Source organism: Chlamydotis macqueenii, chromosome 2 (assembly GCF_036417535.1).
Source record: "Chlamydotis macqueenii isolate bChlMac1 chromosome 2, bChlMac1.mat, whole genome shotgun sequence".
Lineage (NCBI taxonomy): Eukaryota > Metazoa > Chordata > Aves > Otidiformes > Otididae > Chlamydotis > Chlamydotis macqueenii.
This window is the reverse complement of record NC_141557.1, coordinates 28,447,033-28,459,539: the sequence shown is the minus strand read 5'-3', so window position 1 is coordinate 28,459,539 and position 12,507 is coordinate 28,447,033. Positions and strand designations below refer to the sequence as shown.

General features: G+C 37.9%; 1 long non-coding RNA gene across 3 annotated transcripts in view; it reads right to left on the bottom strand.

Annotated features, from left to right (window-relative positions):
• LOC147601611 (uncharacterized) overlaps nt 1–12,507 on the bottom strand; it is a 49,224-nt gene that overhangs the window by 23,550 nt on the left and 13,167 nt on the right. Inside the window, exon 2 of one of the 3 annotated variants that reach the window (XR_015257771.1) lies at nt 397–504. The exons of the other annotated variants lie outside the window; for them this stretch is intronic. This is a non-coding gene — a long non-coding RNA (uncharacterized LOC147601611). The remainder of the gene's footprint in view (nt 1–396; nt 505–12,507) is intronic. 3 annotated transcript variants of the gene reach the window in all.

Sequence of the window (12,507 nt, the reverse complement as noted above, 5' to 3'; positions counted from 1 at the left end):
TGGCAAGATATTAATGGTTCTGATTATACTCATGTCTCAGTAAAGAATCAGTGGGCCAGATCCTCCAGTGGGCCAGATCCTCAGCTCATATGAAGTGATGTCAACAGAGCTGTGCTGCTTTAATATCCTAGGTGATGATCATACTCTATTTAGGGAAAGCGACGTTACATCCTTGGTTCCAGAATCTAATTACTTGGAAGTGCTGGGGAAGAACAGAAAAGTCTGTTACTTAATAGGTCTCTGTCTGAGCAGATGAAGGGCTTATTGCCTGCAATTAGTGCTCTAGAGTGCACTGTAGTTAAACAGAAGGATACCTGTGAAAGGTGCTGTTGGCCAAAAATAAGTCAGCTGGTTCTCTGCTTAAAATGTGGAAATAGAAAGAGGGATAAAACTCACACTCAATATTGCCTAGATTCTAGGTCCCATCATTAAGCCCATGTAACTTCTACTCTGTGATCAGGCTGATGGTTGAAACTCTGCTTAATTCCAGTGTGGCTGGTACCACTGTCAACAGAGAGATACAGGCTGTGATTTCTGTGCTCTGGGCAAGTGTAAAGGAAGATGGAGTAAATGCCTTTTGAAGTCGTTTTTGTGGGCAAAACTGAATGGTAAAAAGGTTAATTATTTACACTGTCTGCCAGCACTGTAAGAACAGCATGTGTTCAGAACGGGAGTCAGACTCCTGCTGAGGAATATGATCAAGATAAAACAAATGCCAAGAGACTGATAAAACAATGCAAATGACAGTACTTGCCTAGCTTGGTAGAGCAGATGGAACAAGATAGAAATACTAATAAGGTGAGGTCATTCTATGAGGATGTCACCATATGGAGGCAAGAATATTAACAACAAAGTTTGAGAAAGCACAAAAATGGAAATATCACATGAATCGAATACATATTTACATAGAATGAAGTTATAGATAGATAGATGGCGAGATATTTTGACGAGTACTTTCATGAAGAGCTCAGTAAAGGTGATCAATCATTGGCTGAGCTCACTGTTGAGGAACTGAATTTTGACAAGTTCCAAGAGGCATAATGAATATTCAAACAACAAATCTTCTACTATCAACCCACTGAATTCCACTGAAGTATTAAACACACAAAGGGAGAAGTTGAACAAACTTTTGTTGTTTGGAGGTTTGAGAAGGACTTCTCAAGAAGAGGTGGCTATATACCAGTTTTTGAAAAAGGAAGACGAAGTGGAAAAAGTGTGAAGGTATTCTGCTCCTGTTTATGCCTGATAACAGCCTACCTCTGAGGTTCTTTTTCATTACTGATTCATCCTAGAAAGGCAATGTAAGTCAGATCACTGTAGAATCAATATAAATTCCAGCAGAAGACATTAAAATTCAGCTAGTACTTGAGAAAAGAAAGAAATATAACCAGAATATACACATATTTTTATATCATTTTCAGAAACAGGTAATAAGGTCCCATGCAATGACCTGTGAAATACAAAAAAAAAAACTTAGAAGCTCTTAATAAAGTCATATTATTGCCTTGGTTTTTTATCTTTGGCTCAAAAAAAAAAAAGCTGCAAAAGCAAGGAGTAGTATTTCTATTTCATTTGACAGCTGGTTGTCATATTTTTGACAAGCCTAAATAGACAGTCATAACACCCAGTTTCAATAATATGATCATTTGCTATCTAAGACCATTAATTATTAAAATTGGTGAGAGAAGGAGTCTAGGCATGGCGAAAGAGCTCAAATACTTCTCTGTCTGTGGAGAATTATAGCTCTATTTAGCTACTAAGAAAGACCCTACTTCAGTTGTACCAGGCCAGGTGTTTCAGATAACACAAACTTGGTCACTTGGCTAAGGAAGGAAAGTACAGAAAACTACATGAAAAAAAGGAACTTGATTTTTTTTTGTGTCCACTAAGGCAATATGGGGAGACAAAGTTCTAATAAGGAGTGATAGGAATTGTATGTGAATCCACACGTAGGTGAAAAAGCTCAGATGGAATAATAGAAAGAGATTAGATAAGTGCCTTTTAGGATGGCTGTTATGATAGTCTTTGATCCCATGTCCACTGAAGAAAAGGATGAAGGGAAGGGCTGTATCTAAAAGCAGCAAATATGAATGACAAATAATAAGAAAAATATCCCAATGTACTCCAGAAGAAGAGAGAGTCAGTCTGTGAGAGAGGTCGTATAAGGCCTACAGAGCCAGGTTCTCAGTGAAATGTGAGTTTAAGCAGGCCTCAGGCATGGTAAATAAATTTTCTTTGTATGTGCCTCCAACATTAGGAACTGAATGTCAGGCTGATGAGGGGGCTGCACCAAATGTCCTGACTTGTGTAAGAAGTCTTCTCTGGTAAGGGAACTTTCTTGAGACAGTAAATAAATGTGATTATAGTGACTAAACACAGAACAACTGATCTTAGCCAAAATCTAGCTATTGACTTAAACTTTGCTAACTGCTTCGTGAAATATCCATGATTTTTCGTCCTCAGATGTTGTTTGGAAGTGTTTTTCGGTACTGTCTAATCAAGTGACACTCATATGCGTATCCTTGTGCAATATTTCTGCCTTTGTTCTATTACCACAACCATCATCAACCATATCACCTACCTCTGTTGTAATACTTTTTCAGTGGAGATATACATATTGCACATATACTTTCGCAGAACTTCTTATCCCTTACATTTAAAAAGAAAAAAGGTAGTCTCTCATTTCTCTTTTTGAACAGCCTCTTTTCTTTTCTGACAATGGCTGATACAGAACAAAGACTGCCTTCTCGTAGAGCTTTTTTTTTTGCTTACCACATTATTCATAGCTTCCCTGTTTTTCACCTTCGGTATTTTAAAAGGCAGAAACTGAACTGCGTTCAATGCATTTTATTTCATCTGAGAAATAAAGAAATACAGGGCTGAAAGCTGAGAGACGGACAAAGGGTTATTGGAATCTATGACTCTACTTGCAGCTTTGTCTTCTGTATGGCTTTCCTCTTAATATTAAAAGTTAATCATTCAGTAAAAAGTATAGCAGAGAAAAAAATACTCAAAAGTAACTTTTGCTATATTTGATAAATATTATAACTCTAAGATGTGCTGTCATTTTATAAACCTATGTGGAGGACTATTTTGACTGCTTTTATATATACGGTTTGACAAATAGATATGTTTATGTCTCTGTGTATACAAACACATTACAGAGTATAATTTGTAAAAAAAGAAATACAGTCGCCACATACAGGGCCTTCGTCTCTCACTTTAAAGTTACTGCTTTTTTAACTCTGTGGAGCTATTTACTTTGAAATTGTTACAAATAGAAAAAAACTTTTTCTGATCCCGATAACTTGCATTTTGTGTTTGGTATCTGACAAATCCCTTTCCGATAGTTTTTCTTGATGTTATTCTGCCTCCAAATACAGAGAATGTTACAATTTTTGTCTGACTTACAAGAGTTTAGGAATGCGTTTTCACTTCCTTCCCAGGGGGCATTGTTATCCTTTAGCAACTCTATTGTCTGATGTAGCAGAAGGAAGCTTACCACTTTGATGTGAATTCCTTTTAAAGCAACACAGAGTATTAAACTAGTGATAAAAAAAAAAAAAACCACAGCGCCATTTCATAGAGCATTCAAGAATTCAGCTTCAGGAAAAAAAAAATCATACTCATGGCCAAAGGATAGAATAGCAACATTAAATTTTATCTTTTGATGGGTCACCTAAAAATTTGTGATAGGAATGGCAGCATAACTGAGAGCATATTATCCTTATAATTAAACTGTGATTCACCTAGTAAAAATTTTTTTTTCTTAAAATGCACACAAATTATCTACTTCAGTTTAACTTTGAAAGAGAAAGATGACAAGTTAATGGGAGCTACAATAACACTTCGGTTGAGACTTAATTAGTGGGAATCATCAGACCTTTCATTTTGCATGTTATTAATCTTTTTCTAGTGAAATTGTTTTAGCAAATCACGTTTTACAATTTTCCGCTTATGTTTGGAAGCTCAATTGAAATTCTCTGGGATTAAGTTTGTTGCTCTGGTTTATTGTCATGTGTGGATGAAAAGTTAAATCACACACAGTTACCACCTACTTTGGCACAATTGTATATGAAATGCTTTTGAACAGAAAGACCAGAATTAGCATAACTACCAACTAAGAATGAAATGAATTCTTTCTAGAAGGATACATATTGGCACCATCATGTTTTTCTGCATTGCTTGGACTCAGTAGTAAAGCTTAACTTCTTGGAATGTATACAGTGCAGCCACAGAAAAAGAACTATGTAAATGTCTATGTCTGTGCAAAAATCTGCTCCTGAAAACCTTCCTTGGAAATAAGCAAATGTTAGACATGAAATCTGACTGAATGGTTAGGCCCAGGGGGAGTTTGATCAGCAACATAAAGTCCAGTTTGGAGGTCAGTCACTAGTGGTGTATCATAGGGACTGATACTAGGACCAATGCTGTTTGACCTCTTCATTAATGATCTGAAGGATGGGGCAGAGTGTACCCTCAGCAAGTTCACCGATGATACAAAACTGAGAGGAATGGTTGATATAGGAGAGAGTCATGCTGCCATCCAGAGGGACATGAGCAGGCTGGTGAACTGGGCTGACAGGAACATCTTGAAGTTCAACAAAAAGAAATGCAAATCCTGCCTCTGGGGAGGAGTGTGTACCATTGTGTGCTGGGGCCACCCAGCTGGAAAGCAGCTCTGCAGAGAAGGACCTTGGGGTCATGGTGGACAGCAAGCTGTCTGTGAGCCAGCAGTGCACCCTCACTGCAAAGAAGCCCAGCAGCATCCTGGGCTCCATTAGCAGGAGTGTTGCCAGCGGGTCGAGGGATGTGATCCTTCCCCTCTACTCAGCACTGGTGAGGACACACCTGGAGTGCTGGTTCCTGTTCTGGACTCCCCAGTACAAGAGAGATATGGACTTGCTGGAGAGAATCCAGTGAAGGGTCACAAAGATGATGAAAGGACTGGAGCATCTCTCCTGTGAGGAAAGGATGAAAGAGCTGGGACTGTTCAGCCTAGAGAAGAGAAGGCTCAGGGGGGATCTTACCATTGTGCAAAATAACTGATGGGAGACAATGAAGAAGAGGGAGCCAAACTCTTCTCAGGAGAGCCCAGTGATATGATAAGCAAGAGTCGCAAATTAAGAAATGCGAAAATCCATTTGAACACAAGAAAAAAACTCTTTACTGTAAGAGTGGTCAAACACTAAAACAGTTTGCCCAGATAGGCTGTGGAGGATCCATCTGTATAGATATTCAGAAGCTCTGTAGATGTGGTTCTGGTCTACCTTCTCTAGCTGACTCTACCCTAGCAGGATGGTTGGGCTAGATCTCAAGAGGTCCCTTCCAATCTAAATGGTTCTGTGTTATTCTCTGCAATTTGATGGCATAGTAAGAATTTTGCATTGCACCATTCGTTCAGTGCTATGGATCAGTAATAGTTGCTTCAGAACTTATTTTTATCTTGTTAATATTTCTGGACACCTTCCTCACCCTCTCAGTTGACATACTGTGGGTTTTACCAGCCAATTCAATGGCAGCCATTGATACTGAGTCAAAGACAAAGGGACTCCTCTGTAGACAGCTAATCCTAAATCTGTGAAACCATGTCTCATGCCAGGGACAACAGACATTCGTTTTCTAAATGAATATACCTCAGAGCTGAACTAGTGATGCTGTATGCCCTTAGCCATGGGCGTAAGCATTGGGAACAAGCTGCAGATGTGACATTCCTGGCTGGGAAAGCAACAATTGAAATGCACATTAGATATCATATTCCAACCCTTGGCTGCTTAAACTCATGCCCATCTGTCAGTATGGCAGTATGCCGGTTAACAGTGCTATATGCAAATTTTTCAGGTCTCAGGAAAAACTAGAGATACACTTGGGTTGGCAGCTTGTGCATGACACTAAATATAATATCTTCTGCAGGAGTCACTGCTTGGAGGATGGCTTGAATATGTCTGTCTGCCTCTTCTTGTGATTTTTGCTTACCGGCATAAATGCCAAAGATGTGATAGACAAGGAGAGAAAACTAAGAAAGACTTTGGGAGCAGTAGCTGCGAGAAGGACAGTTTGCATTTTGTGTGAAAGTGTGACGGTGTGAAAGATTCTTTAAGACTGCAAGCAATGTAAAACACAAGGTTTGAGTTCCAGGAGTATACAGAATATTTTCTTCAGAAGCTGAATGTACAGCATATACTTCTATGAAAGGATTTCAGGACATGATTTCAGCTATAAATATTCCAGACTAGCTCTCAATGCTGCTTTGTGCAGCTGAGAACTTAAGCTGCAGTGCAATGAGTGGTATCAAGCTGTGATTGTTAAAAAAATATTTTGCTAGTCAGCTTTTTTGTTATCTCTTTATACAGATAAATTTCAACCTGCTCATGAACTGTTTGCTTGCTATCGATAGCATTTCAGAAGTAAAGTATCCTTTAACAGAGAGAGTCTGGCTTTTGCTTCTTGGTATCAGCTCTGCTACAGCACGGAAATTAGGTTCTTAACATGTTTTACTAGAGATGAATTTAAAGTTTGGCATGAACTGAAGTGCTTTGTTGAACTAACACTGTGAGCATAATCTTCATAAATTGCTTGCATTAATCAAAAAGTGCTAATTAGTAAATAAGCTTCATTTTTGAAAAGGCTGCATTCATTTATGAAGTTAAAGAAAAAACCTCTTCCCCCTAAGTGGCCTGTGTAAAGAGAATGACAGATCACAGCCCAAATATTGAGGAGAGCTAAATGCTGCTCCTTATTAAATGTTTGCAACAGCTAGATCTCACCGGGAGGAGGTGGAACTGCCTAATGCTCAATTATGCATTGGGTGTTGGATTCTGTGCAGAAGCAGGGCAAAACAGGATTTGAACCAGCAGCATAGCTGTTGAACTTCATGGAACATTGTTTCTTCTGTACTTTTTCTTTTTCATACTATGAAGCTCTAGCAGAGAGACTCAACCCTTATCTGTCATGATTAAATGGATCATGTCCATTTGAGCCCATGGTCAAAACCTGTTGTCTGGGACCACTGAAAAGAACAGACTTTATTTCACTTGAATCTGCGGGTATGCGAGCTCCATGGAAGCAGGTATTGTCATGTTCTGTAAGACTGAGGCAATAGTATAAGTGTCCACTGCTCTTCCATGTGTGAAACAGCCCTACTTATGTGGAGCTGGAGGAAAAGTAAGGACAAAGCACCAGAGGTGCTTCCACTGTTTGAATAGTTTTGCATCAAAAGGCTGCAGGTAGAAGACTGACAGTGAACTGTAACCATGGCGATGCCTACCAGTTTTTCAGTTTAAAAACAAAAAAAAAAAGGAAAAAAAAAGTATTTATCTTTTAGGAAAATTGCTGCAGTGACAGCATCAATCTGCTGGTTGATCCACTTTTCAGCCCTGTGCGTGTGCATATTTTCCACTCAGGATGCAGGAGGAGCTTGCACATACAGTCTCTAAGCCCTTGTGTAGTTAAGCCACTGTCAGTGTGGCCAATTTAGAATCACAGAATGGTTTGGGTTGGAAGGGACCTTTAAAGGTCATCTAGTCCAACCCCCCTGCAAGGACCAGGGACATCTCCAACTAGATCAGGTGCTCAGAGTCTCATCCAACCTGGCCTTGAACATTTCCAGGGATGGGGCATCCACCACCTCTCTGGGCAACCTGTTCCAGTGTTTACCACCCTCATTGTAAAAAAATTTTTCTTCATATCGAGTCTGAATCTGCTTCCTTCTATTTTAAAACCATTACCCCTCATCCTATCACAAAAGGCCCTGCTAAAGAGTTTCTCCCCATCTTTCTTATTAGCCCGCTTTAGGTACTGGAAGACCTTCCAGAGATGGCTCTATATGTGAATGGTGACATGACACAGTTGTGCCAGCAACATGGGATTTCAGATGGGGAGTGGATTTAGTCCTTCTTGTTCTTTAATCCCAGCCTCCCCATCCCCTGTTTACATAGCTTCAGCTGGTTGCTGTATTAATTAGATTTGGCAGGTAGGCTCTGGGAATTGGAGAGGAGATGCCTGCCATACAGTAGAAAGGATGTAGGTATTGGCAAGACTGCAGCAGGAGTGGCAGACAGGAGCAAACGAGCAGGACAGACACCTTCAGCTCACCCCAGGAAAACAGTGTGTGAAGGACAATGACATTTTCATTGCAATAGGAGGTGCCTGTCTGCTTGTCCATCTGCCTACACGTTGCTCTTTCATTACTCCAGTGAATGGTGAGAGGAATGCTTTCTATATTTGATACATGAATTCTCACATCCACCCCCCCTATACCCCAGAGTGGAAATACTTATGTTCCCATTTTATAGATATGAAAGCTGTGCTTTACACTGAAAAGTGAGATACTTGCAAAATTTGCAGTAGGAAATTTATTTTTGAACAAATTAAGCTCTGCAGGGAGTCCAGTATGTATGATCTAAGCTAAGCAGTCCACTCAAATAAGTACTGATTTCCCAGAAACATTTATAATGAAATGATTGGAGAGAGAAATAGAATTTCTATCTGAATTGTTCATCCTATTGCCACTCAAACTATTATTGAACTGTTCATCTTGAGACTTACCAACAGATTTGACAGGAAATACTCTCCCGGAAATTTTATGAGATCCTCATTCTTCCTGCCAGAATGTGAATATTAAGTACATAAAAGTAAGCCTCAGCCTGTAGCTTTAAATATCTTCCACCTTTTTTTTTGTAACTCTTTGAGATGCACATTTACTTCCTATCATCAAACTTCTATTGTCTTTGATAGTAGTTTTCCCAAAATAAATCAAACCCTGCTGACCTTGACCAACACAAATTTTCATTAGAAACAATTGAGTATTTTTTTTTTAAATAAAAAAATCTAAGCAGGATTTGTCCCTCAGTGTTTGAATGTATGAATTTGAAACCGTTTTATAAACAGTAAACAGAATAACTTGAAAAGAAAAAAATTGTATTTGAAAAACAGTGATGATGATAATGGAGATAGTTTTAATCATGAGATTAGATTTTTTTTTTGCATTATTTATGGTCTTTTAAGATCATACAGTTCAGTTAAAAGATTCTAAACAGTGATACAGCAATAATTTAACAATGCAGATGTGTTGTTTTTATTTTGTTTATGTTGGAAAAAAATCAATGAAAGAAAAAAATGAAAGAAAAGGCAGATTTTTCTTTTACAGGAATGACAGATGATTTTATCTTTAATTTAGTGCATAGTTTTCTGCTTAGTGTTTTTAGAACCTGAGTTTTAAAACACTGTAAAATATAAGTGAGACTAGGTGAGCCTTCAACTATTGCATATGTCAACACAAAAATAATAAAAAATACAAAATAAAAAAAAAATAAAATAAAATCACGTTTTCAAAGGAACACCAGAGAGCTTTCTGTGGCAGTTAGCAGCTACATAAAAGCATTCTTTTGCAGATATTATTGTTGATAGGTTTGATATACAGCATGGTTTGTCTGAGCCAATGGGATATTGTCCCCTTAACAAATCTCATCATGCCAGCAGTGTTGCTTCTATAGGATGGCTTATCAGCTCCAACCAGAGTCTGCTATACTTGCACTAGCCTTCATAGCCTGAGAGGAAAATAAATTGTTCCCAAGCAGTTAATAAGAAAGAATTATTGTGAGTGAGATGCATGACATTATGAGAAAGCATGGTGTTTTACTGACTAAATGTTTCTTTGCAACCATTCTCATTTCCTCTCACTTGGCAACATTCCCTCTTCTCTCTCCCTCCCTCCTGTGAAAAAAAAAACCCACCTCGGGTTCAGTGTAAACAAAATGAACATTTCATTTCTGGAACAGAGTCTCTTTAAATACTGTTACTGATGTGCTGTTCTATTTCAAGAAGTGTACTTATGACATTTTCTCCTCTGCATTTTAATATAGACATTGGAGCGGGCTGGAGAAGCATTCCAACATTGCCTGTGTTATGACAACATGCATCTTCATTTTTGCTATCTATGCAGTTATAAATGAGCATATAGAAATATATTACATAGTATGTGAATATTAGATCGGAATACAACTCTCCTTTTTCTGTGGGTTAGCAGAGCCACTCCTGGAAAATTGGGGAGTTATAGTCCTGAGGATAAGCAGTTTATGGGCCAAATGCTTCTCACTTTACTTAGGTAAGTGGGTCCATTTAAATTAATGGACCAACACAGGTAATAACTGTGAGTGGCATTTGGTCTTTTAGTCAATTCCTCGCAGTCATCTTCTAAGAACAAAAACCAACGGTGTCTGCATTAAACTGTGAGTGCATATGATGGCTAATAAATACAAAGGGAAACATAAGCATGCTGTCATATAGCTTCACTGTCTTTTATGGTGGTATGTTCGTAAGGTCTTGATTAGCCAAGCAATTAAGCATACTTTTAGCTTTACATCCAAATCATATTTTAGGTAAGGACAAATGCAAACTGTTTGCTTAACTGTGACTTTATCCAGAGCAAATAGGGAAATAAGATATTGTATTTTTAGTTGCATTTGTACAATTCTGACTCTTTGTAATTCAGCCATATTCTCATTTGTTATCCGAGTGCTGTCATGCAGGGTGTATCAGAAAGAAATGAGAATTCTCATGCAGAAACCACATCTGAGGGAATTGTTCAGTATTTTATTGCTTTGAAATGGAAAGTGACTGTGAAGATCAAAGTACAAGGGAAAAACACTGATAAATACAACACTATTACAACTCCTGAATGTTCTGGACTTCCTTAGTATCTGTAATCTGTGGATCTCAAAACATTTTCAAATATTATTTAAACCTTTTAATATGTTTGTAGACATAGTTACTTAGGTTTATAGGTAGATAATACTACAAGCAGAAATGATCACCTAGTCCGCGAGAGGCACTAAATGACACAGCTGCCTATGTTAGCAGGGGACTGACTGAGGCAGTACCGCACAGTTCTGCAGATTTTTGAGACCACATGGTCCATTTCCAATATACCTGGAGATTGAACTTGTACCCTTCTTGTCAGTATTCCACTTTCTTTATCCTGGCTTTTGTCATGGTTAGATTTAGAGCTTGTCAAACTCACAATGGAAATTTCAAAGATCGTGAATTAAAACAGATTTCATTGTTTTAATGCAAATCTGTATAGATTCTCCTTTTTTTTTTCCAATTAATATTGGGTTTGTCAAGACAATATGAAAAATCAAAGTCTTCTTAGGACATGCAATAATTTCACTACAATATTTTGATAGCTCATAGGCAACTTTTGACAAATTCAAATTTCTCAAAATCAGCTCAACCAAAACCTCCTTTGACTTCAATTTAACAGGACAAGAAGTTTCTGGTCCCTTTTCCAGCAAAGCAGCTCACTATATGTATATAAATGTGTACATATAATATTGAAGCATTGCACCAAATGTGCGTAAGTTCACATACTTTTCTTAGGAGTCTAACTGAATCTTACCTTTTCTCACTATATTTAAGAAAAGAAATTATTAGATGTCTTAGGAGATTTGCAGAAACAGTAATCACACAGTGCACCAAATCCGCATGTGTTGGTGGAAATAGTCACAACAAAATGTATTATGTAGAACAACCAGGTGATTTGATTAATTTCTATTCAAAATAGAAAAAGAGTAGGAAGATTTATTTCTTTCTACTATGCTGCACTACTAAAGCGAGTAAGAAGAGAAAGCGAAAAATGGATAAATTTATTTCAAATAGAGATTGAGACAAGAAACATTCACAAATTTGTACCCATGCTGTTTTCCCAGAGCTTCACAACTAATTGTTTTGCAATTTTCTTTTGTTCTTATGTAGGCCATCCTCCATATGGCTCCATATGCCTGAGTTTTTTCACCTTGAATTTGTTCTTTGTGTTTTCTCCTCACCTACACATAGCCTTTCTTAAAAATTGTATCTGAGAACTTTAGATTTCTCTTCCTTGTGCTATTAACAAAATATCAAAAATTATCTGCATTAAAACACCTTCAAAATAAATTTGTGGTTTAAAATGCATGCTCGGTCATTTTGCAGAAATTTGCAGTCCAAGTTAGTATACATCAGCATATTTCTAATTAATTCCACTCCCTGCTGATTATTGAGTATTGCCATGTCCAGTTCAGAACTTTGAAACAAAATGCACAGAGTAACTAGGAAATCAGTGACCGCCTGAGACGATTTTCATGCAGAGAAACATCTGGCGCCCTCATGGGAATACAGTTGCTCTTCTCACTGATCAAACTGTGATAGTTGTGCATAAGGGAAATGGAAGGGAAAAAACTTACAAAACAATGGATACAGTTGAATGAGATATTTTCTAAGGCAAAGGACTAGCTTCTGGCTAAGCTAAATGATAATCTCTTGTCCTAGAGAAACAATTGCCTTTAGCAGACTCTAGTAATAGCATAGCTGGTAAAATCAGCAGTCCTAGTAGGCAGGTTTTTTATTTATATCTCACTCTTAGGACTGGAACAATGTGACAAAGTTACTTCAATGTTGATAAAAATATTGATTTTTGTCTAACTGAGGTAGCCCAAATTTCCCTGGGAGGAAGAAGTGCACTGGACCAAG